At 40.0% G+C, this 23,571-nt stretch overlaps 1 protein-coding gene across 1 annotated transcript in view; it reads right to left on the minus strand.

Annotated features, from left to right (window-relative positions):
- The window catches only part of HTR2C (5-hydroxytryptamine receptor 2C), a 165,537-nt gene extending 149,049 nt beyond the window's left edge, over positions 1-16,488 (minus strand). Inside the window, exon 1 of the mRNA XM_082771127.1 lies at positions 16,424-16,488. The gene's annotated coding sequence lies outside the window, so the exon portion shown is untranslated. The remainder of the gene's footprint in view (positions 1-16,423) is intronic.
- Between the last annotated feature and the right edge of the window lie 7,083 nt (positions 16,489-23,571).

Consider the following 23,571-nt stretch of genomic DNA (forward strand, 5'->3'; position numbering starts at 1 on the left):
TTGAGCCAGCTCCAATTTTACTAATTAATGAACAGCAATGCTCCTTATCCTTTAAAGTATTCTGGCAACAGAAATCCCCAAATCAGGCTTTGAGGAGCAGGTCAAGCCTAGTCTGTCACTCACTCTGATAGACATGAGTTGTTTCCAAAGCTTAGGGGAGCATTTTTTCTTCTTTGAACCAGTGCAAGGCTTACTTGGAGGGCTACACCATGACATCTGCTCTGGAACAAAGTGCAAGAAAGCTTCTCCCCTAAAAGAGGATTTTAAACATGCCCTTGTAGATGCATGTATGGACTTCTGCCCCACCCAAGTACTCCATCACCTGGGAGCAGGGATGGGGAGGCACTTGGACTCTCCCCTCTTTCCAACCTCTGCAGATCTCCTACCTGCCCACATAATTACACAGTGGCACTGTCCTCTAGAAGACGTGACTAAGAGTAGCCCAACATTTACCTTTATGGAAGCATGTCATTTCACATAGAAAACATTGTCATATTAAACAGAGAAAACTGGTTATTCTGAGATCAATCTAATTTTCTCTCAGAAAACAAATATTAAAAACTGAGGGCAGGGAATCCTAAAACAATTCTCATTTCTGCAATGAAATCTGAACATACTACTATGAGTAAATAGGATTTCAGATAATATTTTTTCTAAACTTCTGCATGATCTGGCCTTGTTAGAAATTCTGTAGAAGCCAGATCTCTAATGGTTTGCGTATCCTTTGTGGGATTTCATTAGACCTAGAAATGAGGTAACCTTTGCATAAATAATTTCACGATACTACAAAGCATTGGTTTGAGTTCATTTCTAAAAATAGACAAGTATTCAAAATACTTAATCAGCCACCAAGACTATCCAGCCCCCAAAATTTCTGTTACTATTATAAAACCTCAAAAATTCACCAAGCAAATGTAATCAGCCACTCCTTCAAATGACAGAATATTCTTCATGCCCTAATTTCATTTTCTTCTGCCACATTTGTTGCTCTAAAATAAAAACAGCTTCTCAGAGATACTGACCACAAACAGGCCCAAAAGCAGAGTTTTTCCCCCATTTCACAAATGTGCACAGAGGCAAGACCAGAGCATGCCCAGTGACCATCTGATATCTGGCTTGTGATTCTGATAATCAGAAGTTACTACCCTCAAAAAATATTTGACAGATTCAGCACAGCTCATGGATCACAATGTTTATGAGTCAAAGCAGAAGGACTCAGAATTTACAGTATTCTCAGTTTTCAGTAAAGGAGACAAGGGTTTAATAGACCAGAAGTAGGAAAAAGCCAAGTCTCTGCTTTTCAAGCAGAACCTTTGTGCCATCTTATACATGGGGAGGGCAATCAAACATTAAATGGGCAAAGCTAAACATCTTCCCTTACAGCAGAAAACAAAAACCATTCATTCAGAAAACACGCTACAGAGCACGACTGTTCTGACAACCAGCTAACAATGTGTGCAATATTAAAGAAGTTAGCATCTGAGCATCTAGCAGCAAGATATCTGCTGGGTGAGAGCTCACAGCTGTGATATTTAGCTGCAGAAAATAGTGAAAGCATTGGGGAAGAGCATAATCTTTAAAAATCTATTCCGGCATAACAGGAAATCTTGAGTGTGTGTTTTGACCAAACAATTCAACCTGACAGTAAGCAATGAACAAAGAAGTCCATCAAAAAATGCATTTCTTCAGATCATAAAGCACAACATATGGGTGGAGGTGCATGGCTCTAATATACAGAGTCTTTCCCAGATGCCATAAGGGTCAGTGCAAGAGCCACCATGACAATCTCCCTGCCTGTTCTTTGGTCTTCCTGTTTTACTATTTCATTGTACTTCTACATTTGCCACCATGCTACAGCCAGAGCAACATGGAGTTCAACATGGGACACATCAACTGAAGAAGCTGGATGACACTCATCAAGGAAGGAAACACAGGCAGGTGGCTGGCCAGGCTGTGACAGGATGGAGCCTCTAGCTGAAGCCAGGGGAGTATGCCTGCATGCACCACAGTCAATTTTCCCTGCAGAGCAGGTGCAACCAAAGAGAAGCACACCATTTGATAGACATCAATTCTAATCCAACACGGAAACCTTTGTATTCCTAAAACGCATGCCAACATCCAGCATTTATGAAAGCAAAGACTCAAAGCTCCAGAAAGCGGATCATCGTTTTGATGGGTAGACACTGATTAAATCCTGAAATCATCTTAGTCGTAAATACAACAGCTACTTCACAAATACACCTTCTGCAAAAAGCTAGCCAGGTTAAGATTTAGCAGCTTAATATTTAAAGGGATCACATGCTATATATACTCTCTAGCAACAATAAAGAATCTGGAATGCACAATGATGAACTGAATACTTCTTGAGGAGGGGGGAAAAATAAAGAGTGCTTTGCATAAGCTTCTATTAACTACACTTCATTTTTAAAAATATCACTTCAAACATATCCTTTCCTCAGATGACAATGTTTGGTAAGGCACGTCCTTTGTTCTTTTTAATTCCATTAAATTGTAAAAATCAGTGAGATAATGAGAAAGCCAAGGAAATCCACTGCTGATGTACGACTGTAATTTATTAGAAATATCTCCAATTCATCAGCATGGGAAAAACACTTTAAATGTGCAAGGTTTGCAAGTTTAAACCATTAGTGTAAAACCATTCGTGTAAAACTATTGAAGACTTTGATGCTAAAAAGATTTAATTCCCATTTCACGAAACTTGGAGGCTGACCTACTTTTTTCATTATTAGGTCAGGAAATACACCATGCAAATTATTCCTGATGAATGTGTCAGTATTTCCATATTAATAGGTTGCATTCACAATGCATAACATCAACAATTAGATAATAAGAACTTTTGTTGTTATTTTTCAGTGCACCGGATGACTACGGACACCTAATAGCACTACTGGAATGATAATTAATTATACTTTAATAGAACAAGCAGAGATGTTGCCTCTGCTCTATCATACATAATTCTGAGTTGGGTTATGGCACTGTAGTACTTGGGAAAGATCATTTTTTCAAGATTTGACTACTAACAAGACAATCTGAATGTTGCATACTGCTTCCAGAGATCAGGGTGCAGATGGGGGAGGTAGGGACAAAAGGATGTGTGCATGTAATTTTGATTCATATTTTCTGTTCTGCTGTAGTTTCACACTAAGATCCAACTTACATCAATCGGTAAAACCAGTCTCAAGTCAGACTCAGTGATGGGGGCAGATGAGAGATTTTATGCAGAACAATATCACTATGGTGGGAGCGGCATCAAGGAGCTCTTGGTGACTACATGCAAGATGATGTATGTGGGGTTCAAGGCTACAAATGTAGAAAAACATGGGGTTACAGCACTAGACTTAGCAGGAGCTCTGCACCAAGAGCAGCCCCCTGGTGAGCCCAGCAGATCCTGGCTGGACACAGGGAGCCTTGATCCCCCGCAATGCAAGATCACATCTCAGTTAACTGCGGGGTCTCTCTGCTCCTGCTGGGCTCTCCGCATAGAGGAAGGCTTGAGCTAGAACACATGTCAAGTTATCATAGGCTGCTAATTGCTTTATCATAGGTTTTGGTAAAACCGTCTTTAATGAGCAAACGACATAGGGCGCAGTCTTAGAACAACAGTTTTGTACATTCAATGAAAAGATGAAAAACTATATTGCAGTTAACGTAGGTCAACAAAAATCTCTTCAAAACCATCCAGACTTTTGAACATGTAATTTCTCTCTTTTGTGGCATCCATAAAACTTTGCCATCTACTTAACCACTGATGTATATTTTTATCAAAAATTACTTTTAAGACACAGCTTCCAATTCAAATGTTCTCCAAATTTATTTCATCATGTAAGTTCATGGAAAAATTCACATTTAGAGATAATATAATTCCTACATAGTTATATGGTTTACCTAGTGATTTTATAATATGTAGAACATATTTTAGAAAAGAACAAAAATGATTCAAGAAGTGCAAGTATGACAGAGTTACTGAATGTTGTTACATACTGTACTGCACCCAATAAAGTCAATAAGAGCCCTTTGCAGAAGATGAGACATCCCACCTCCCCACCCCCCCAAATAGATGAGAAAATCAGCTCAGACTGCCCATGAGCATCCTGGATGAAGCACAAAAAGACTGGCAGGGTCATTCCATCTCTAAAGAAGCCAATAATTTTATCTTATAATATACCTTTGCTGGAAATACAGGCATATATTCCATGGATCAGGAAGAAGAGAAAGGATTTTATTTATCAGGATTATCAAGACATTATCAGGATTGTCAAGACATTGCTGCTAGCCTTGTTAAGTACAGGAGCTTCCGATGCAGGTTTTTTTTTTTTTTTAAAAAAAAAAAAAAAAAAAAAAAAAAAAGCTTTCTAGGGCATAAGAAGCTTTCAGATATTCACCGGAGAACAATTCATCCTAACATCTTTGCAGTAAATCACTATTCAGTTTGGAAAATTAGAAGTGCATCAACATGATAAGAGGGCTGAAAGTGGCAGATGAACTCATAGTAGGTTAATAGAGAATGAATGTAAATCAATAATTTAGAGCCACACTGGAAACGGTTAGCTGGGAGCAGGGGCTCTTCCAGCTATCGTAATGTCCCTTTTGAATATAAATAATGTCAACTATTACACAGATGGCTCCACACTGGGTACATTTTAGCAAAACAGATTATGCAGTTTGTACATTGCTGTTTAGAATGTTAACTAACAAGGTAGAACAAAGGGCTGTAATTTAAATGATCTTTTAATTGTACTTTTTTTTTCTTTCTTTCTAATTTTACTCAGAAGGGAATTATCAAGCAGTTTGCAGCCTTTTACATTATAACACTGGGAACATGAAACTGTTTCAGTCAACTTGATCTTGCGTAAAAATACACTTTCGTCACAAACAGAAAGAGATTGTCACAGACATGGCTTAGTGACCACAAATAAAAGTCACAAATACATGGAGGTGATCTTCAAAGTTACCATATTTAGAAGCTGTATAAAATAACTTTTTATTTTTTTGAACTGCAGTAGAAAAAACATTTTGATGGAAGAAGCCATTAGGTGAAAGCACTAGGGGCTACTAATGCATACCTGACATTGGAACATGCTTTATTTACCTTACAAAATAACCTGAATATAAATAGGCTATAATGCTCAGAATAGTGCATAAAAATTAATCCCATACTTTACAGAGAGATGGATAGCTGATAAATCAGATTAGTGAATGAAATACAGCACAGAAGACATACGCAGAGTGAGCTAGAGATGAAGCTGGGCAAACAGCATTTGTGAATCTGTTCCCGGAGCTCATCTGCTACAAGGCACTCAGGGGCACCCAGCACAGCTGAAGTTGCAGTCAGCAAAGCAGCACCCTCTCTGGCACATAACACACACTCAGGCAGTTTTTAACCTTATCTCACATGTATATCTCCTCTGGAGCCTACCTACCTTCGCTTCTACCCAACCAGTGGTGACAGAGGCAGGGACAGCATGGAAAAATCACCTGGCCATTGTCCACCATGTTTCCTGCAGTCCCAGGCAGCTGTGCTGCAGGTGCTAAAATGCCAAGGTGAGGATCATTCATTTGTAAATTAGTAGTGCGTGATTATGTTAAGCTACAGCCTTGTATACCTGCAGTGCCAAAAATATAACCCTTTACCATGCCAATCAAAGCAGTATTTATAGTGGCGTTAAGACAGCAGCACACCTAACATGAATTGAGGTGGTAACTCACCTCCCCCCTTCCCATGGATCTGATGTTTTGGCATGGGGACTGATGCTGTGGCCATACTACATGCCAGCTCACAGACTGGCCTTTCCACTTAGAAAACAAGCCAGTAGAATAAGATTTAAAAGAAAATAAAAAACGAAACTTCATATGAAAAAATTGTAGGAAAAAAAAAAAAAATAAAGACAAATCAGTGCACACCCACTGGTCATTGCTGCTCTGACAGCAAATGCACAGCTCTGTCCCAAGAAGGAATTTTAAGCAACAAGGCTTGTTATCCTTTTCAGCCTGCTAAAGGAAAGCGTCGTATGTCCTAATCTGAAAGCCAGATGACTCCGCAGCCATTTTGGTCCTTTTAATGAGGGGATATGGAATGGCAAAAACAGCTTTATAGCCATAGAGGGAGTATTTTTGATCAGCTAAAAGCATAAGGCCTGACTTCATTTGTGTTTATTAAGTTTGTTTCTAAGCTATATACCAAAACCAGGTGCCTGAAAGTACTGGCGTATTTCATAACTGCAGAAATACCCCTATTTCAGTTTTAAAGAGGTCCTTCTATGAAATAGATGGCTACATGAGGAGCTGAACTACTAATACTTTATTGCTCTTCTAGTTTCACAGTTTATATCACAGGGGTATGAAAGCACTAATAAGCCACTCTGTATGCCCTGTACCATAAAGTTGTGAAAGTGCACACATGGCCAGATATTTATTGCTATTAAGAAAATTCAATTAACCCAACAGAGTAAATAATAGAAAACAATCAGATTAAAAGTGTAGGCAAAGCAAGAACATTTGTCTACTGTACTTCACCAAAAGGGATTATTCACTCCCCAAAGTACCTGCGAAATAGCTTCCCTAGTCTTCTCCTGACACTTGGCCAGATTTCTATACTACCTTTGCAAAAACTTGCATGCAAGATTCAGTAGGAGGTCATTATGTGCTATTTTGAAGATATTCAACAGCAGTATTTTTACTGTTTCCAATCATTTCTGTATGTGTGTGTTTTAAACCTGTATTGCATTGCCCAGCATTGTCAAAACAAATGATAGAGCTTACTACTCGAGAAGTCTCAAGACCACTGCAGTCTCAAAACATCTGTGGAGTTTGTAGACACTTTGAATCAAACACTATTACAAGTTCAATGGGAAAGGATGAAGAATGTTGTGACACCATTTGCTGCAACATGTAGTTTCTGATTTTTGACCACTCCACACGCAGTTTCTTTACAAATGTCTTTGTCAGAACAGACTTGCTTAAACAAGAGGGATGCATTCCATGGCTAGTCACTGTACATCACTGGACATGTCCAGAACCCATACAGCACAGCATTCAGCAATCAACTGCTGATTTTACAAAAATATTTGTTGAGGAAGATGCACATTCATTCCTTTTCATTTTAGTTACAGAAATAAAAATAATGAAGGAAAAGGATGTGGAGAGGCTTCATTATAATCAGTACAAAGAAGTGCCACTGCATACTGCTGATAACATCCTTCACATCTGACGTATTTTTCTTTCACAATAGTATCTTGGAACTTTTATTTTAAATTGATGCATAAGAAGGAAAGCAATAATAAAAAAATGAAGTTTAAACCTCTGAAGAGTCTTTTCAGCATTTATGAAACAAGGATTTTTAAATCTATCCATTCAGGCTCTATTATAAAATATTGCACACAATGTTTATATTCTACTTCCCCTTTGCCCTTTGAATAGAAAAGTTTGATATGCTCAAATAGAGGTGAAGGATACTATTTTAAGACCATCTCCTAATACTTGCCTTTTTTTTTTTTTTCTACTCATAGAACAGAGTGATCCTAAACTTCTGAAAATAAAAGCACCTTTTTGATTTTTCCACCTACTGAAAGTAGTTGCATTGGATTGTTGAGTTAAAAAAAAAAAAAAAAAAAAAAAAAAAAAGAGAGAGAGAGAGAGTGCAATTTGCTCTGCAGATTCACAATATATATGTGACTAATTTGATCTCACTTATTTCTGGTTTATCTCCAATAACAAAATTCCACCTATTCAAAAAGGAAAAACCATCAGTATATGATGTTCTCTCATGTACACAAGCAGAAACAACCAAAACACAAATGATCGGTGGTGCAATTTCACTAGCATTTTGCATTGGCTAAAGTCACTGTTTGCAGTCACAATGTAATGCTTTTGAACATTTCAAATCCGGTGCTGAATATATTACTGTCTTGGGAAATTTCACTCAGACCACTTGCTACACAGGAGCAATGTCTCTTATCTGATGTCTGAAGAACAATGGAAACAGTTTGGCTGTTAAAAAAGAATGATCTTTTTCTGGCCTTTTCACTAGAAAAGGCCAATCTTGTTACAAAATTTGACTGTACAGAGTTCGACTGGTTACACCAGTGCCTCATTGTAACACCAGGACATGGATATGGACAACAACAGATCACCTGTCTTGTCTGAATTTAAAAAAATAGAGACCCTAATACAGAAACATTGTTTATACTAATATATTCTGTGTATTCAATGTCTAGACAAACAGGAAAATAGCTTCGTATTTAAATGCTTGTCAAGGGACCTGAAACTTTACTCACAACTGAGAAATGCAAGTGAGGCACTCCTGCATGCCCATCAGTGCAGGGATGCAAGTAAATGAGGACATCGCCAGCAGAAGCAGAACAGGTGAAGAACCTCATGAAAGAAGCCAGGGCTGTATCTCTTCTTTGCTTATAAATTATTATGGAAAGTTTCCCAGACTACAGAACTGCTCCTCTGCTTTGCAGCCCCACAGATAAGAATATCTGAATATCTGTCACTGTGGTTTGTAGGGAGCTGTGTCTTTGCTATTGTGTTGCATTACTCCAGGTCCTAATTGGATTCTTTTCTTCCAGTTGTCTCATACTACAGAATGTGAGAAACTTGCGTTCTACTGCTAGATTACAAGATTCAAAGCAGTTTGATTTCTTCCTGAAACTGCTTGCACTGACCACCAATTAGTTTAGCATCATTTTTCCCTTGCCAAAAATAAATAAATAATAATAATAATAATAAATAAATAAATAAATAAAAACCACCCAACAAGCAAACAAAAAACAACCCATCAACCTAAAAGAAACCAAGCTACATTTAAAAGGTTATCCTGGCAGCTTAGGTAGCTGGCAGTGAAGACAACCACTTCTCACAGTCATTTTTTAAAAACCACTGAGTGAATAGCGGTAACATCAAGCTCACCACATTTTGCTTTACTTTTGTATTTCCTGAACTACTTGTGTTGGTTTAGAATGCACTAAAAGGAGCTATTCTTCATGCCAAACATTCAAGGCTTGATTGCTGGGATGAAAGCATCACTTCACACTTCTCAGAAAATCTACATCAACTGTTTATGTGGCCGAAATCCTGGAAAAAATAATTAGTTTTTACTAATCCTTTTCACTCTGAGAAATTGTGGTCAACCAAAACCGTGTCTTGGAAAAATCCAGCATAATACTTTGCAAGTTATTTTCTGCTGCAAGAGGTAATTAACCTCTTATAGAAAATATCTTTCATCATACCAAACATAAATCAATTTGAGAAATCAGACATTTCAGTGGCAGATGAAGTGTTATCAACAGCAAGACCCATGGAAACAGGCTGGGGAGGGACTTGACTGTAAATCCCATTGGTTTATACTGCTGCTTTAGGCCAGCTTCCCCCATGAAGGGTTCTGGCTGAAATTAGTCCTGTGTCTGCAGAGGAATTACTCCATACCACATTCAGTGTCTACGTGTTCCTCTGCTTAGCCCCAGAACAGTAGTTTATATGATTGCTGTTTTGGACTGATAATTCCCACAAGTTTTTACATGTTATGTATACATGCACTTGTGTATATAATATTTTATATATTTTTATGTACATATAGGTACTAACAGACTCTGAAATTAATTGGTAACAATACCTTTAAAACAACAGTATAAAATAAACACTTACACAGTTTTCCAAATGGCTCCAGAAGCCTGTTAACAGAGTACGTATCAGCTTCTCTTTTCTCGATGAGGTAAGAATGCTTAAAAATGCCAAGAAAGATGATGCACACACATTTTAAGAGGGCTGTACTGATTACCTAGCATTTCATGCAGGGACCAAAAGGATTTTACCAGAAATTGATGTATCGGGACAAAAGATGATGCTGAGAATGGCTCCCAGGGCTCAGACCCACAGAGCAGCAACCAAGCTAATAGTTCTGCAATATTTGTCTTCTGGGCCAGTGTCATGCCCACCAGAGGACAAAGCAAAACTGATGGCAGCAAGGGGAAGACAGCAGTCCTACAGTGACAGGAGGAGTAGGTAGCGATGGCAGCAGCTCAACTCAACCCAGAAATGTCACTGCTATCATGGATCTGGAAAGGGAGGTTACCAATACTCAAAAAAAAAGCAAAAATGCAAGGGAGTCTTTCATATGTACTTTGAAAATAAAATAAGTAAAAGAGAATTAAAAAATAAAGAAATATATAAAGCAATAAAAAAGAATGAAAGTAGCCTAGTAGGAATAGAAAGTTCTTAGCAAAGCATTTTTTTTCTTTTTCATATTTATCCAGACTCTGTATGCTCATGATCAGCATTTGATTTTCTTTTTTATATCTACTGATGTTAAGCACTAAACATCAGGTCTAAAAACTATCAGCCGCAGGCTGGTTCCTCCCTGAAAGTCCAACTGGCCAACATCAAGCCATTGAAATTTTCCAGCTGGTGCTTTATTATAGCACCATTTCCTGGTTAGAAGCACAGGAAAAGTGGTTGCAGTGCACTAAGCCCATGCTAATACAAGTGCTCACGTTGAAAGACAATACAAAGTGTCAGGTCTGTGTCTGTGCAGGAACGGGAAGCACACATTATGCTTGCAATGTCTGCCATCTGCTCCAGGTCCAAGTGCAGATCTGCCAGATAGGAAAAAGAAAGGTTGAAAGAGAAGTGCAGCCACAGCAGACACGTGGCAGGAATTAGAGGTGGTTGGAGTAAAGTAGAACGATTTGCAATAGTATTAAAACAGTTCATTTTGCATTTAAATAAAAAAGAAGAAGAAAGCAATAACAAGCATATTTCATTCATATAACTCAACAAAATACTGAAGTACTCCTAAGGAGAGTCAACTTATATGAGCAACTATATCACAAGGACTTACCCAGAAATTCATATTAAGCTAAAACCTAATGTTATACAGAAGAAATAAATAAATAAAAAGCATAAAACAACAACAAACAGAAATCTGGTAAGAGGGTGAGGGGATAATTTATAATGACAACTACTAATTTTTCCTATGATTCACTCAGTGAGTAACCCCTACAGCTGCAGCTTTCTAAGCCACAAGGAAAAGTTGATTAGGATACAAAATCGCTGCATGACTACAGAGGTTCCTGGGAGATCTGCAAGCATAGATCCTCTGTTCAAGAAGTCAGTGGTGGGGAAGGCCCATCGCCACAGATTAGTCCACCTGCTTAGCCCCATGGCAGGTGATGCCCAGTTCCTGCAGATTGTGCCAGAGCAGCCAGAGGCACCTGTAGGTCCAGCACCTGGTGCTACTGAATCTTTTTGTTCAGGAGCTTGCTGCAAAGATGTCAACTCACTTCGGGGTATTTTGCTTCTTCACTGCTGTGACATCACATTAATACTCATGCAAATCCCTCACCTAAGACAAGAGTGAAGTTTTAAATTACATGCAGATATTAACTGCACATTCCTGTCAAGCTTATCCAATAAAGGCATTTCTAATCTTAGCACCATGCCAACAGGATAAGCACTAAACTTTCTAAATTTGCTTTGCTGCAAAGGTTTAGCTAGTTTATGGCATACAGCCTCAAAACGTAACAGTCAAATAAATAAAAAGATGGTTTTGGAGCAGAAAACCATTTACACAGAACTCAAGTGCAGACCTGGACTTGAGCACTGAGGAGCTATTCCAGAATTGTTTTAATATAATAATGGTGTCTGACCACTGCTGAAGCAGAGAAAGAAACATCAGTTCTCATTAGTAATCTACATCTGATATCCAAAACCTTTCCCTCCCTGAACTCTAGGCATTAAACCCTATGAAATATTAAGGACAGACATGCATATGCAATAAAATAATATGCACAGCTGAAAATAATTCTGCTATGTACCATGTGGATCTGGTACAGAGGATTGTACTGTAGTCAACTTTGCTGCTGCTACTACTCATCCACGTACATGAAGCCGTTGAGAATAAGCACATATAAACCCCACGGATACCTGCTTATTGATCCATCATATTAGGTGCTGGGTATGTTATTGCAAGTCTCTTCTTCCCACGCTTAGCTCTTGTTAAGAATTCTTTAAGGCCAAAGGGTTATGAAAGTTGATGTCCTGGAGAGCTTTGCAGTGCAGCCTCTGCCCCTCTCTCACACCCTGGTCTGCACCTCCAGGAGCACATCTACAGCTGGTTTGGGCAAACACAAGCTCACAGCCAATACCAGTTTCCTGCCAAAGCTTCTGCCCAGGTGCCTTTATTTATATCTGAACACCATTTGTGACCTGCTACAGACCAGGCTTGTTTCAGTACATGAGAAAATTTGGGCAAGCTGTACTTGCAATTTTAAGCTGAGGTTTAGCTATCCTAAAGAAGAAAAGATATAGCCTGATGAAAGCTGGAAAGGAAGGTAAATTTTTAAAACTGAAACCGTAATCTTTTATTGTTCTTCATGCAAAGAGAGTCTCCTAGGTGCCCGTGTGGTTAGGGAGGCAGACAAATAGAGAAATGAGGCCTTTTGTTTCTCAGGGTCAAAATTCCTTAGTACCAAGTTGTAAAATGGAGCTACAAGTCTTGTGAGCCCTCAGGAAAATCAAAAGTGAAATCACATTTTCCAGGCTCATTCATTAAGAGAAACAAAGCCTGCATTATAGAAGGTGTTGCCTCACCTAGTGCTGTCAGCAGGCAGTTCTACACTACCCATGTGTTCAGAGCAGGGTTCTGCTTTGGCTTAGATCAGAGGAAAAGCCAACCCTGGTTTATTGCTGCTATTTTTAAGACTAAAACTCACTTATGCTGCATTGACACACATTCAAGAACGGTACAATTATCTACACTGAAAAGATAACAGGAAGAGGAGCTGCAGACAGCTTCAAGCATAAGGAATTGCACCCCTGGCAATCTCTTAGGACATCTCACTTGAAGCTTGTGCACATGACAATGGAAGAAGACGCACGACCCTTTCTTGTCATAGCCTGTTATCAAGTATTTCAGCTTCAGAGTGTCAGAACTGATGAACTAAACTTAAAAGTGTCATCACAAAAGAGAACAGAGTGCTGCTGCCACCATCTGTCAGAGGCACAAGAAGAGCAGTGACAGGGAAGTGTCCCAGCAAGAGCACAGCTCTAGGGCACTAAGCACACAGCCTCCTTGGTCAAACAAGCACCAGCAAACAGGAGAAAACTGCCAGGCATGGGCCCCTTTTTACCACTGCAGGCAGCTGGCATGGGCACAAAGCCCTCGTCCTCTAAAGCTCGCCTAGCAGTCAGCAGAAGGTATTTCCCTCCAGCCATCCTGAAGTCTACTAGAAACAGAGGGAAAAAAAGTTTTTCAAAAAGTAGTTCCTAGCCCTGAGTGGGACAGTTGAACCAAGCTCTGGGATCTCAAGGGAAGAAAGCTGTTTGTATATATACAGGAAAGCCTAAAGTACAAAAGTCAGACAGGGAGGGGAACAGGGATCCTACCAGCTTTGGTCTGCAGGTGGGAAGAAAGCAAATGGGAGTGGTGGAAAGTTGAGCCTAAGAGGCAGCACACAGTAAAATGTTCCTGCAACACTACTAAATGTATATACTTATATCATCAGCAGCCTTTCTGGGTAGAAACCAGCACAGTCTGTCCCAGGGGCATGACCCGTGCACCCGTTGAAGCGGTGCACATGGAAAGCTGTGTGTGGGAGGTGGCAGTGGCTCAGTGGCAGCTGCCCACACTCTCCCTGTAGCAGAGACCAGCATGTCCCAGTGCTGTGCCAGAGCAGCACTTCCATTCTAGCAGTCAGCTTTGGAGCAATAGGACTGTCACTTCCAATCTCAGCAGGGATGTTTTTGTGGCAAGTTTTTAGAAGCTAAAAATGATCATCCTGGTTTAGAAGCTAAAAAATGACTCTCAAATTCCCCTTCTGTCCTTTGAAGGATGCGGTAGGGTCACTCCACCTTCTAAGCTTCAAGTCCCAGTAGATGGAGGGACTCCATTCCAGGCTGGTGGGCTGCTGAGAAAGCACCTGCAACAGCTGGTTAAGGATGAGAGAGGAAGGGGCCTAATTACTGGCTGAAACACAAGGAAAGAAACAGCTACCCTGGGTGAAAAAAGAGATTCAGAGAATGCTAACTCCTGGGAGGGTCAGACAAGAGTTGCCTGCAGGCCATGCAGTCAAGCATCACCTACACCGTGCTGTGTGGGTGGCGTGGGAATGCTGGCTGGTGAATTCCCTTCCATTTCTCCGAAGCTCCCTGCATGCCTACCTGGAGAAAGCTGTTTAACTCGCAACAAGATAAAAGCAGGGAAAGGCAACATACTTTCTTGTTGTGAAGGGAAGCAGCAGCTCTTCTTGAGCGCTGCTTCTGGAGAAGCACTTAAGAAGAGTGGAAGGACTAAGCCAGCTGGAGAAAGATTTCCATCAAGCTAATTTTTAGCCAAAACCCTCCCCTTCCCTACATATCTCTGTAGGAAACTTCAAACAGTAATTACTCTAATGAAGTAGTCCATGGGAGAGGAGAAACATACACTCAAATTCTTGGCCAGTTCTAGCTGATACACTCTCCAGAAGAACAATATTTAGCATTTACACTAATGGCTCCCATCCAGTAACTAATTAATCCTCTCAACACTGAGGTATAAGATTTCTTTTTTTTTTTTTCCCGGAAAGGAAAGGGAAAAAATGCGCTATATCATGCCAATCTGCAATTACAAGAAGTTCACCTCTCTCTCAGTGCATAGGACTGCTATTTTAGGGCCTGCTGCAGGTATGCACCAGCTGCACTTCCTATTAAGATCAGTATTCACTGAAAAACAGATAACCACTGCAAGTCACCTAAAAGGCCAGATGTTCAACAAGAAATTATCTCCCTGAAATCCATTCAGGGAACAGTTACCAACTAGTTTCACAGCCTAGTGTCTCTTTAGAGATGGTGATGTTTATTTCCCCAGCAAGGTCCAAATTAAATTCATGCACATTTGAATATACAGCAGCATCTATCACGGTGACTTTCCAGCCAAAAGTTGATATAGTTTATAGTCATGCTGACAGAAAATATTGCTGCATGCCTAGCAGGAGGAGACTTCACTCCATCCCTGAGGCAGAATATTCTCTGAAGGTTCCTGTAGCTGTGCCTCTGAAAAGCTCTGTGTCCACCTTACCCAGAGCAGCCATCTCCACAGAAGAGGTCTGAGAGCCAAGCAGTGCTTTGAATGTATCTTAGGCATGCTAAAATTGATCCTTGCCTGGCAATACGGAGATATTGCATGGAGCAAGCAGAAAGAATGGATTAAGAGCCTGTTTCCAGAGTGCAAGTATTACAAACAGGGTCATCCACAGAATTGGCCCATCATTAAACAACACAGAGCCCAAATTTTGGTTCTCCACAGAAATCAAGCTGAACTACTATGCTCCTTACACACAAAATGGTGTTTAAAGAAGGTCCAGAAATGGTTTAAAGATCCAAAAAACAGAACAGCCCAAGACCACCTGTTGGTGAGCTCCTGAACAGACTTCTGTAAGTCTCAGGACTTGAAGTCTTACTTCAAGTAAGCAGCCCGTGGTGCACTTAGCTCTTGCATTTTCACATTAGCACTTAAAAGATTTATTACTCCAAAGCTTTTGGAGCAGGCTTTGGGGCTCTATATTTCTGATGCAATATTTTTAATATATATTAAAGCTCAGGCCACATGGCACCTCCTAGGATGCAATTCACATCCAGTGCACAGCCTCAATGAATTTAGGTAAATTTTAATGAATATATAAAAGGGGAATTTTTAAAGATGTACAGACCATCAGATCATTAAAAAATATTCTTCCTAGCCATACCAGGCAATGACCATCAGGCAATGACTCACATTCTGCACACCCAAGTTGGCATAAAGTTTTCAGCCCTCCCTCACCTGGAGTGAATCAGCATAGAACTTGCCAAACTGCACCAAAACTTGAATCAATCCAGAAACTGAGCTACACTCACAGACTGCAAATATTACCTCTATCTTAAGAAGTTATCATCTTAAGTTTGTTGTGCAAACAGTTAACATGTCTTCAGAAAAAAAAATAAAAATCTCATTAGAACAGGTTGCAAGACTAGCTGGTTTTAGAAAGATAGTGTACTCAGAACAGCTCTGAGAGCAGATCCCAAGATCCCAACAGTCATAACCCACCACCACACCGTGCTATGAAAGAAATATGTTGACTTTTTACCACTTGCAGGGAAGCTGGCAGAGACCACACATTTTCCAGTGAATATTGATCAAAATGAACAGGCTTAGCCAGCCCTGAAAGAAACATCCACCCGTGCCTTACAGTGAGAATAATGAATCACGTACCATCAGGCACCAAGAAAAGATAGCATCTCCCCACAGAAGATGCAACTGTAAAGGCATAATGAATTAAATTACAAGACATACCACAACTCTGTGTCTGAGCAACCCTAGCTTTGAAGGGAGAGAAGTACAATGGATGTATTCTGGGATTCAGGCAAGCGGGAAGGGATGGGATTGGGATACCTCTTACACGTGCTTTGAGCCTGTTCTCAGTGTGGACAGCTGAGCAGAAGTACACAAGGTGGGCCTAAAAGATAAAGAGTGAACCCTGACTAATAATAATAATAATAATAATAATAATAATAATAATAATAATAATAAGTATTATGATTTTTAAAGGAAATCAAGGCAATCACATTTGAGGAGCCCAATACTCTGCCTTCTTTGAGGACCTGTAAGAGACAATATATCTTAGCTTGAGAGGTAAAGAAGGTAGAAAAGGGCATCATGGATGCAAGGCAGAGATGGAAGAGATGCAAAATGGGGCAATAGCCAGGAAGTCAGGCTGCCAGGGCCACAAATCCTGACAGAAGATGTGAAGAAGCCATGGCTTCTCTGAAGAAGCAGACGAATTCAGAGACTGCCTCTTCACACTGGTTTGTGACAGGGAGGGCCAACAGGCCTGGTGCTGGAAGCCTGCCCCAGTAGAGCAGGCAGCAGAGAGCAGAGCTGCAGGAAGGAAGCAGGACAGCTGCACTCACCGCATGGACAGGGGATGCCCTGTGGTGTCAGACAGCAGCTGGAGAGGAGACAGAACAAACCCAGCTGGTTTATTCACAGATGTAAATAAAGCTCTCTAAGGACAAAACTGGAAGATGAAACATTCCACAGAATGGAAAAAAAAAAAAAAAAAAAGACTGAAAAGAAGTCTTTAAAACTATAGAGCCACTGACAAAAGTTACTCAGGACCATTGTATAAAATCTTGAGATTGTTCAAGTATGCTGTTTGGAGTTGCTTTCCAAGTATATTACAAAAAGAGTGTGCACAGTGCACAGTTACTGACCGTGGACAACTTATATTTTCAAATTACTTTTCAAACACACAACCATGTCACTGACAATTTTCCAAAGAGTAGAAAATTTTAAGGTTCAAGCTCAGAAGTCAAGGAGACCAACAATGATACGTTCAGTACTAAGGCTCCATGGAAGAGAGTCTGGTCAGAAAAGCATCTGAGGCAATGACAACTTTTTTCCTGGGACCTCCTAAAAGAGAAAGCTTATAAACACAGTTTCAGGTGGAGAAGGAAGGGTACGGATCTGACATAAGAGGTGTGAAAGGACAGAATACCCAGATCTATACAGTCGAGAGAGTCAGCATTAGCTTGAGTGCTCTAACAGTCCGACTGAGAGGGCCCTTCTTTCTTTGTTAATGAATTGGAAAGATTTTCTGTCGTGTGCATAACAGTTCCAGCTTTTTGAGCAGAAATAGAAAGCTCTGTCCCTTTGATCTGCTTTGCTGCCTATTCTAGTAAAGAAATGCAACATCATTTGCCAGAAGCTGATGAGGTCACTATTTGAAGTTGACCTGCATCCTTTGACAGCTTTAATGCAAAGGATGCTACTGTATTTTTGCCAGAGTGAGTGGAACCAGCATCAAAGCAGGAACTAGAAACAGGTACATATTTGGCTTTCCTCACATCTTCCTATCAGCAGACTCCAGAGCTGATCAAGATGACTTCATTCAAGGCACTTCCTCAGCTGGCCTCGACTGATAAACTGCCTCCACATGCTGGATCTCTAAATCACAGAAACGTTTGACAAGGCTGCAAAGTCACTTCTTATGCTTTGCTAGAAACTCTGAATTATTGTTTGCCTCCCCTGCATAAGGAGAAGTACTAATTCTTATTACAGGTCCAAAGAACCACCACAGGATGAATCACCTAATGAATTACTCAACTATTTGATTCTCTGCAGATGGCTTCATTTCCTACAGTAGCTCCCTACAAGCTGCTCTATTGCTTTCTCTTTGTGTCTGGCACAGTACTATAAGCCAAAGTGTAAATCTTGATATTCCAAAACAACAGAAAGAAACATCAGTAACTGGATAAACATTGCATTTCACCCTCAAGATAGCATCTACAGGGGTTTTGCTGTATACAGACTTGGACACTGTGGAAATATTTACTATGTAAAGTTAAGACAGCCACACATAGCTGTATCACCAAGTTCTGTGGTCATAGACTATTCAGATCAAACATGATTCACTTACAACCAGACACGCAAAGTGCAGCTGGAATCCAAGAAGGAAACCTAGAACTTGTGTTTTGGGAGCAGCTAGGAAAAGTAGCATGGAAAATGTGGCATGTGGAAATATTTCATTTGTAGCATGTGGCTTGTAAGGAACTTCTGCTTAAACAAGCAATACAACAAGGATACACCAACCCCTGTTCTAACAAGTTGCAAAATTGTATCCACTAACATCATTATGATAAACAGTAATCTTAACAGCAGCTGGAACACTACAAACAGGATTGCTATTAGCAGTTTTGATACAGAAATGTCACCTGATAATGCAATTTCTCTGACAGTGCAGGCATGCCTTCTCCCATCTGAAGCTGTGCCCCAGCACTGCCTCCACAGCTTGTCACCATGCCTCCCACCAGAGATTATATTCCTATTCCTCTCCATCCATTTGAGCTGCTCATGTGATCAACCCTTAAACTGTTCCAGTAAAAATGAGCCTGCTCAGCTTCATTCGTTTCATTTTGTTAACCGAGCTCACTCAGTGCTTCTTCCCCCATTTCACCACAAGCCGTTGAGACAGAAGATCAGTGTAGGCAGCCACTCTTCACCTGTCAAAGCTGTCAATGCAGAGGTTGCATCCGTAATGCAGCATTGGCATGTCTCGTAACACACATCTTTGCAATTAATCAAACTTCAGACTCTTTTAATAAAGCAAGATTATTCCCATGTAAATTAATTAATCTTCAGGAGAGACAGTCTTATTTTTATCTTTATCCACCTATTTTTTCCCCGAGGTCCACAGTGCCAAGCCAGTTACATACCTCCAGATCTCTGTAAATACTGCTTGGAGGTGTTACTTGTCCTCCATGAACTCATTTCAAACTATGGGAACTACCGCTATCAGGTCTGTCCATAGTCTTTGTCCAAATATTCTGTTTTTAATCAACCCTTCTTTCCATGAGACATGAAAGCACTTGTTAGCAGCAGTATAGCAAAACAGCTTGTTTTGCTTTTTTCTATAAAGCTGCATTCAGACAAGTTGGACAGTTTTCTAGTTTTGCTTCACCCTTTCCTCTGACAGATACTTTAATACACATTACTTCAAAACTGGCAGCCTTTCCCCAAGGTGTAGCGCATGCAGCCATGCCTTAGCCTTTATAAGTAGATTTCTCTCCACCCCAGTTTTTACATAAGCTGCCCTCTGGCTGGAGAACAACTGTATATTTCAGAGCGTTGTTTTTCTAAGCCCACACCTTGGATACAAACAACAAGACAGACATTCATAAGTGCAGGTGGCATCCCTGCAAATGATAATCTATGCTATGAGGAGCTTTTTATGCATTTTGTCCACACTTACTCATCCCTCCCTCCATCACTGTTGATAGATCCACAGGAAACTTTCCACCCTGCATGGCTGAATCCTGTCTGGGTTTTGCTCTGCAGCCCAGCATCTCCTACTGTCTCCACAATTACAATGCACAAAGAGATAATTACTATCTCCCTATCACGCAAAAAAACAGCAGTAATTAGAGGCATCATTTATAAGTAGGCAAAGTGGTAATGTTTGACTGTAAGTGTATTTTATGTTCAGAAATATAAGATAGACATTACTATTTCATAGAGGTTTACTTATTTTCTCCTGCTTCACCAGGTGTCGTTACCATAGTTCTGGCAAAAGGTTACTGGCATGTATTTAATAACGGTCAGAAAGAGTAGTATTACAGATACAGAAAGGGGAGGACAGTCTGGGCTGTGTGAAGTTAGTAACATTTCAGCAAGCGGTGAAAGGTTGGAAGACAGAGACATAGATAAATAACTGCAAATGCTTCAACTAGCTGTAATACCTGTCAAAAATGCACCAGAATAAAATGATACAACACAACTGATAGGAGAAGATGAAATGAAGAGACTTCAGCAAACAATGACCGACCTGAAACAGCCAGAAAGGCTCAAACAATAAAACAAAACAGGGAAATAGATGCCTAGGAGGAGGAGTGTTAGAAGCCAGAGAACTCAAGTTGTTCACAGATTTGTATTTCATAGGTTTATTTAGAAGGAAGGACAGCTGATACTGCTGCTGCACTCCTGGTTCAAATGTCCCAACCAAAAGCCCATTGAAGCTAATAGCCCTCATGCTATTATAACAAGCTTTAAATCCACAGCCTTCAGGAAGAAGTGATGAAAATGGAGAAAATGACCTTCTGCACAGAGCAGAGTTCAGCTCCATATAATTTCTACATACATCTCTTCAACCCAGGTAATCCTGTGTGTGCAAGCCTAAATCAGGGTGGGATACTTGAGCCAGGATACACAGCAAGATGCAAGACCTCAGACACAAGGAATCAACATTAAAAGAATCTGCAGAGAAAGAATTACAAATGGAAAGGTGTCTGTTTTCCTTTCTCCATTCCAAATCCAATCTGTCATGCTGCAAAAGTCCTGGATTAGTCAGTAACCCAAAAAGGAATTATTTTACATGTTAAAACTATGTGGGCACAGGAAGAGAGCTTGAATGATGAGCTATTGGAAATTGTGAACAGGTGATTGCTACACTTTATGAAACAAACCTGTAACTTGTGTTTCAACTCCTGTTTCAGCAAACTCATATCACAACATCTTTACAACTGCCTTAGAATGAGGGAAAATCTCACCCAGTTTCCTCAAAAGACAGTGGGAATGGAAACTGTGAAGCTTTGTGAACACAGCAAAAGACCATTAATTTTGCTTTATTCCCAAATTCTCTTCATCCCTGGCCTTACTTACAAATAAAACTGAGCCTCTACATACAGAGAAATCCTAAATATTGACAGCTTGTAAAAGACTAAGTAGCAAGGATTACTATGAAATATTATTTCTTGGCTTATTTGTTTTCCAAAGCAACTTGAATTTCATTACCAGAGTAGAAGGTATCCAATATTCAAAGAAAGCTTCCAAAATAAAGCTAGGGTTGGAAGCATAGCATAAGACATTGGGAACAATCAATATTTGCAAGTGCCAGACATCTGCCAAACACTTAAGAAAAGCTACATACATTTATGTGCAAAAGTATAAAGTCAACAGAATTCCTGAAATACACAACATTATGCACCATTTGTATGAGGTTCATTCTCGGCTTTAGGAATATGCTAAAATCAATCAAGCCCCATGGAAAAAAAGTTTATTTTTGATTTTGATCGGCTTTGCAATTCAGTTTATTGGTTGTATGAGCACACAGGATGTAATAGAGCACAGATAGGATTGAAAAACTGATCAAGACCACTTATTCCAGCATCAGTGCTGACCTGTAGCCTGTCATTACAAACCCTTGTTTTTCTTTCACAGCATTCACAGCAATGTTTCATGATTTTTCTGTATTTAGACTTTTATCACAAAATGGTAACGCCTAATTTACAGAAGTAGATCCTTTATAAAATGGATTTTCCTAAGCTGATTATTTAATATCAGCTTTGTTTTTTTTTTTTTTTTTTTTAATTATACTAAACTTTTTCTGCCTTCAGATTTTACTGAAAGCACACACCATTCACATCTGCGTAGCTGACAGCATTCCTAGTCCAGACAGCCTATTACATCCGCAGGCACAGCTGAATATTCTTGATTGTCCAGAGGGAATGGGCATTTTACAGCAACAGATCTTATTCCTTTGGAACTGAGTGCTTCAGAAATTTCACACCAGTTTGACAAATAAATTATAAAGTACCTCACCAGTTTCAGCAAATTACTTCTGATTTGCATTTGTGTAGCTAAAAATATGATTCAGAGGAAAAGTCCAAAACAGGCCCAGCTTGCTTCAGTTCCCTGTTTATTCCCAGTGCTGAGTGAGTCAGCTAATGAAAAGCTTATGGGAGAGCCAGCAGCACTGGACATTTCTTGAAAGTCCACTTGGAGACAGATGCAGTACCACAAGCATTTGAGCTCTTATCTTCCCTGCTCGCATCAGTTCTAGACAGAAAAAATCACAGACACCAGGGGATCAACTGAGTTCATGCTGACGCAGTGTCCCAGGAACCTGCTTGGGTTTCCTCGACCAGCCATGCTGCCACGTTTCCATTCTGCTGCTCAGCCCAGTTTCACTCCCAGCTCATTCCTAGCCTGCACAGGCCATGCACCTCATTTTTCACATTTATGTGCATCTTACTTAAATCTCATCCTATTCATATCTGTGGATTTCTCTTGGAGGACATTCCAGAAACCAGCTATCCAAGTACAACACTAATTCAGAGGTTAACCACAGTCTTCCACAGTCTTTAGATCACTAAAAATTGAGAAGATGCCAACTGTTAATGAATTAGTGACACACATTATCATGGCTTACCTTGAAGCAAAAACCCTCTTTACACCCACGGTTTACAACAGAGAAAAAATACCTTGCTTAGCCTTTAGCACACTTTTAATTCTAACTAAAGACATTTCTTCTTGCAGACAGGTATGATGAACAAAACCAAGGAAGCAAACCATAAGAGCCTGAGAAACTTCTGTCTTGAGTTTGAGTCAATGCAACAGAGAATGAGTGCAGCATTACCCAGTAGGTCACCATCTTTCATCTATACAGAAAGCCCATTAAATTCATAAACTAAATCACTGAAAATCACTGTATCTGATGGATGCCATAAAAGAAGCTGCATTGGGCAGTGGTAAGACCCACACAGAATCAATCTCATGTAGGTCGTTCCCATACTTTGCTGTGTGGGACATAGAAACAGTGAAGAACTGCACTCCTGCCTTTTCTTGTTCTCCATGTCTCTTAAGCCAGAAGTTTTCATAATTCTTACATGCTTCACCACCCACTTCTTGTCACCACCACAAAACCCAATAGCTATAGCTGCGGCTACATTCCCCACCTGATTTTGTGAGAATCCCTGCTTTCAACCAGTTCCTCTCATGCTCATTAACTCTCCCCCACACAGGTCATTTTCATCATGTGTATATTTAGTTGGTAGCACAATAAGCTCTTGGTTCAGGAGCACAGCTTCGAGGGACATCAGTAATATACATTAATTAATATGTTGCATTATAAAAAATCAATCACATACCCAATGAGACTGTGTTTAGTAATCCTAATATGACTATACAGAAAAATATTTACAATGAGGGATAGGGAGGATGATGGCCATAGAGTGCAACAACAGTGACATGAATGAGGAGGAACT

Source organism: Aythya marila, assembly GCF_965140915.1.
Source record: "Aythya marila genome assembly, chromosome: 13".
NCBI lineage: Eukaryota > Metazoa > Chordata > Aves > Anseriformes > Anatidae > Aythya > Aythya marila.